Source organism: Oryza glaberrima, chromosome 1, assembly GCF_000147395.1.
Source record: "Oryza glaberrima chromosome 1, OglaRS2, whole genome shotgun sequence".
Classification (NCBI taxonomy): Eukaryota; Viridiplantae; Streptophyta; class Magnoliopsida; order Poales; family Poaceae; genus Oryza; species Oryza glaberrima.
The window spans coordinates 14,028,041-14,034,040 of NC_068326.1; positions in this window are offsets into that span (position 1 = coordinate 14,028,041).

Below are 6,000 nucleotides of genomic sequence, written 5' to 3' on the forward strand. Positions count from 1 at the left end.
AATCATCACCAAAGGACTTAGCCGTCCTTTGTCTTTTACTCCTTCGAGGAGCTTCACTGTCATCCTCCTCAGTGACATGTTCATGTGTATGTTCAGTTTGTTCTGGTGGTGTGATTGAACTGGGAATTATTTCAGAAGGTTGACTAGAACTACTATGTGTATCCTTCATTGGGAAAAAGCTCTCAAAGAAGGTAGGATCACGAGACTCCATAATTGTACCAACATGCATGTCAGGTACCTCAGATTTAACTATTAAAAATCTATAGGCAATGCTATGGTGAGCATATTCCAGAAAGACACAGTCCACAGTCTTAGGTCCAAGTTTGCACTTCTTCGTTATTGGTACATTGACTTTCGCCAAGCACCCCCATGTGCGCAAGTAAGAAAGTGATGGTTTTCTCCCAATCCATATCTCATATGGTGTTTTGTCCTTATTTCTGTTAGGAACTCTGTTTAACACATGATTCGAGGTCAACAATGCCTCCCCCCACCATGCCTTAGGTAGTCCCGCGGTGTCCAACATGGCATTCACCAAGTCAGTCAGTGTGGGGTTCTTCCTTTCGGCAATCCCATTAGACTCGGGAGAATAGGGAGGCGTCCTCTCATGTATAATGCCATGTTCCTCACAGAATAAGTCAAACTCGTTTGAGAAAAACTCTCCAGCACGATCAGACCTAAGTCTTTTTATCTTTCTGTCAAGTTGATTTTAAACTTCTGCCTTATAAATTTTAAAATAGTCTAGAGCCTCGTCTTTCGTTTTGAACAAGTACACATAGCAAAATCTAGTAGCATCATCAATCAACGTCATGAAATATCGTTTTCCACCCTTCGTCAACACCCCATTCATTTCACAAAGATCTGAATGTAGGAGTTCTAGAGGTGCCAAGTTTCTCTCCTCAGCAGCCTTGTGAGGCTTGCGAGGTTGCTTTGATTGCACACAACTATGGCACTTAGAACCTTTGACAATGGAAAACTTAGGAATTAAACACATGCTGGAAAGCCGAGACATCAAGCCAAAATTAATATGACATAAACGTGAGTGCCAGACATTAGCCTCATCATCCACACTGCCACAAATATGGTTCACAGACTTATTGCAGAAATCGGAAAGGGAAAAGCGGAACAGGCCTCCGCACTCATAACCTTTACCAATAAAATATCCATGTTTAGACACGACTACTTTATTAGACTCAAAAACCAACTTAAATCCGTCTCTAGTCAGATGGGAGCCACTAACAAGATTCCTGTCGATAGAAGGGACATGCTGCACATTCTTCAGCCGCACGATCTTTCCCGAAGTAAACTTCAGATCTACCGTGCCAACACCATGAATAGAAGCATGTGACCCATTCCCCTTTAGGACGGTGGAACCCCGTGCGACCTGATAAGAAGAAAACAATGAGATGTCAGCATAAACATGTACATTGGCCCCAGTATCAACCCACCAATTAGTAGACTGATTAACTGAAAAAACAGTAGGTAAATTACCATACCCGCTTCCATCTCCAATGTTGCCAATGGTCACATTAGCTGACTTAGAAGTCTGCCCTGCAGGTGCCTTCATCCCCTTGCGCTGTGGACACTTCCTGGCTAGATGACCAGGTTGGCCACACACAAAGCAAGTCCTCTCATCCTGATTAGGATTGTTGTTGTTCTTCTTCTGCTTCTTGAAGTTGGTGGTCTGCTGAGCTTTGTATTTCCCCTTGCTCTTGTTCTGGGCCTTGTGCACAACATTGGCACTGGACTGCCCACCATCGCCCTTAGACATGGCATTTTTTTCCCGAGCTTTCTCCTCAACATCAAGAGACGCTATCAACCCCTCAACGGAGTATTCCTGTCTCTTGTGTTTGAGTGCAGTACCAAAACCTCTCCAAGATGGAGGTAGTTTCGCAATAATGCACCCGGCCACAAATTTGTCGGGTAAGAGACACTTAAGGAGTTTGAGTTCCTTAGCCATGGTTTGTATCTCATGAGCCTGTTCGACTACAGAACGGTTGTCAGCCATCTTGTAGTCATGAAACTGCTCCATGATATACAGATCATTGCTAGCATCAGTAGCACCGAATTTAGTATTCAGTGCATCCCACAACTCCTTAGCGTCGGTCATATGCATATACACCTCGACCAGACGATCGCCAAGCATGCTAAGAGTGCATCCCACAAAGAGAGTAGCAGCCTCATCAAATTCTTTCTGCTGACCAGCATTAAGAACGCCCATAGGCTTGCCAGTACTCACCCAGAAGCATTTCATAGCTGTCAGCCACAGAGTGACCCTGATCTGCCATCTCTTAAAGTGCACACCGGTGAATTTATCTGGCCTCAGTGCATCGGCAAAACCAGCCATAGTAAAATCACAGTGCCTATAATAGCATTAACGCATCATTAGATCTACACATGTAAACTAAGCAGTAAAATATGAACAGATCAAATATGCGCAACATATTGAACACGTACCCAGGTGGTAGAAAGACCGGTTGCTCGGCAGGAACTTTTCGCGATTGCAGGCGTCTACGAAGGCGCGCAGCACGCGAGCAAAGAGGAAGACGAGCCGTCGCGGACGAACAGAGAGCAGTCGCGCGAAGCGCTTCCCAAAAACCTTATTGCCGCCTTCTCCCGGTGCAGGACATCGAAGGCAGAGGTTCCGGAGACCTGCTCTCCCGATCGCCGGTGCACGCCGGCGAGCGGGATGGAGTAGTCTATGAGCGACGGAACAGTACAGAGTAGGAGGCAAACCCTAGATTGATTTTGCGTGTGTTGCGTGAAGACGGCGGGTCGGTTTATATAGAGAAGGGTCGCTTGATCAGGGCGCTTGCACGATCTCCACTGCGCGTAACCGAACAGGATAAGTCGCGCGTAACTTATCCAGATTCCACGCCGTTTGCACGCACCGGATTTTTCAGAACGTTTCCAAAACAAAAACAAATCCGAAATTCCCGCAGCAAAACAAAACTGCAAAAGGAGGCTGCATCTGCGTAAGGGTGATGAGCCAATTTTGCGAACCATTCGACGCGTACGTCGTGCACGCGCGCCGCCTGCCCTGCCCTGCCCTGCCCTGCCCTGCCAGGCCAGGCGAGGCGAGCGAGCGCGCGTGTGTGTTCCCCCTCTTCTCTCCACCACACATGCTTCAAGTGGCTAGGAGGGCATCCTCCCTTTTAAGGAGGTCCCCCTCTCCTAGAATAAGTAAGGTGGTACTAAACTCCACATGCATGCCATCCCATGAGGTGGGCTTTTGTGATTTTCCAAAGAATTAATCTTCGAGTGGGCTAAGGCCCATCCATTAATTCCAACACAGTACATGTATTAATTGATAATCATGTCTCATGGATCATGGTATAGAGATACCAAATTAATAATGTGGATACATATTGGGGAACATGTTGTTGGATAGACCCAACATGAGATACTGCAAGAGTCATATATGTTGTGTCTCATCAGTGATCTTATTTAGTGTTGGTATTGAATCCTTAGACCTGAGATTATTATGGTTCCCAATATTTGTAGTAGCTTACTTAGGGACTGCTAAACGCTACTCCGTAATTGGGTAGTTATAAAAGTAGTTTTCGGGTATGCTATAAAACATGTAGTGGGATATGAATAATTCAAGATGGGATTTGCCCCTCCTATGGAGAGATATATATGTGCCCCAAGATGTTATAGATTATGAAAGTGCATGGCCATGCCAAAGGTGATTGAGGAGTCAATCACAAGTTATATAATCTATCACAAGTTCGAGTGAATGATTGAGCTATTAGAGGATGGCACATATCTAGCCTTGAGCTTAATTGATATCGTGAGGCAAAGGAGTTCATACAAGTTTACACTAGAGGTTCAACCGATATGATCATTATGTATGCTTGGTGGGTCAATACATTCTGCTAGGGGCCGCTGTTGACACGTGGACCAAAAAGGAGTTTTCCGGTTGCAGCCGAGTGTATATGAACCTACAGGGCCGCCCGCTTAAAGGGCCGGAATAAAGAGATTGGATGGAGATCCAATATGCACTCAATCGGATAGGGATCCGAGTAGGACTCCTATGGGCCTCGAAGGCCCGGTCGTGGATCCTATATATTCATGAGGGGAAGTGACCGGCAGAATTAACACACCACATGAAACCCTAGCCATCATTCCCCTCCCCGAGCCGCACGCAGGTGCTAGCACATCTGCGCGTGGTATTCCTTCCCTGGACATGTGGATACCGGTAGAGGCACCGCTGTTTTGCGGTGCTGATCGGCGTGGGACCACGGCGAGGAGAACGCACGAGGAGGAGAAGGTCGAGCCGGTGCGATCGACTACTTCCTCTACATCGACGCGTGCTACATCGCGAGGGTTCATTCGCCTTGTTAGCACTTTCTTCTGCTACGCAGTGCGTCAAGTGGTAACGATCTATGATCTATTACTTGCATGGTTCCTGGTTTACGCGGTAGAAAAATTTTGATTTATGCTATCGTAGCCTACGCGTATCCCAACGGTACAGATGGTTAAGAAGTTGGTATATATATATTGGACATATATCAAAGCATGGAACAGTAGAATGTGTTTACACCCAAATTTGGGACCTATAGACGAAATAGGGGAAAATTGCTAAAGTTTGGAAAGTGACGGGTTTCCTTCACAGGGCCGGTCAGACCGCCCACATGTGTGTGGGCGGTCTGACCGGCCAGTAGGACTGTTCTGACCGCAGGTGTGTGGGCGGTCAGACCGTCAGGGTCCGAGTCCGAGTTTGTTTTCGTCGGGTCTCAGGTTTCCTTACTCGAGAAGGCATGTTTCGTGTTTCCTTTAGTTTCTATCCCGAGTTGGATGTGGAGAAGGGCCTGTAGAGGGCAAGACCAACCCCTATTTAAGGGATAAGGCCGGTTCATTGTAAAACCCCCGAATACAATTTACTTGAATAATTCTTTTACCATGTTTTTCTATTTTACCCTAGTTTAGGCCATCTTTGTCGGTTTGCGCCGTAAATCGTCCGCCGCTGCTGTGAGAGTGCGACACCTCTTTGTAGGTTTGTCCTGAAAACCTTCCGTTTTGCCCACGAGACGGGTAGTTATCCTCATATCGATCTAAATCGGCCTAGAGGCTGATTTTGATCTCTAAATCGGCTCCGCTAGCCGGTTTAGCTGTTTTTCTACAAAACCCATCTTGATTTGGCCCTTTGGCTAGATTGAGGTGGTTGGCGACTCCATATCACCGCAAGGCGTTTAGGTGTTCCGATCGTGCTTGTCGACTTGCCACCAAAAGTTGCCAACACGATTTTTAGCGACTCCGCTGGGGAACGATCTAATCGGCCATATCAAGGCCGAATTTCGTTTAAACTAGTCGTTTTCGTCAAATTGAGAGTTTCGGCCGAACGGCCGAAATCAATCTATACACCGACGGCCAGATTGTTCATTGCGCCGGTCTAACCGACTTATCCGAGCCGGTCTGACCGGAGTAGTGGCTGATCTAAGCGACAAAAAGCTGCAGCAGTTGTGCATCAGGACAGCAACAAGCGGCCGGCAGCTTCTTTGCTGTACACAGTCAGGATTCAGAAGGAGACAGAAGGAGACAGAAGATCAGGCTTACAGTCAAAGCCGATCTATTACTATTTGAAAAAAAAAAGAAATCAAAGCCGATTCATATAGTATCGGTTGTTCTGTGAGACATTGAAATTTCCAAATTTTTGCTCGCTGCACACACATCAAACATATCAATATTTCGGCTATGAGTTATATGGCCGGAATTAATCAAGGAATTTCTTCGTCAACCATGATGAGCGGGAACGAGATCATGCCGATCTCATTGGAGGAGCTTGATGAGGAGCAACGTCAAGTCATGGAGGAGTGGATTAAAGAGATCACACGGGAGGTGCTACAGAGGGTGTCCATTAGGACCCATCAAGGTGTGGTTCTCAAGCCTGGTCCTCTTCCCAAATATGTCTTTGATGATAAGGTAACCTCCGATTCACCCAACCCGTCCTTTGCTATTCAGAACGTTAATAATCATTGTATAGATGCATATGTTACTTCT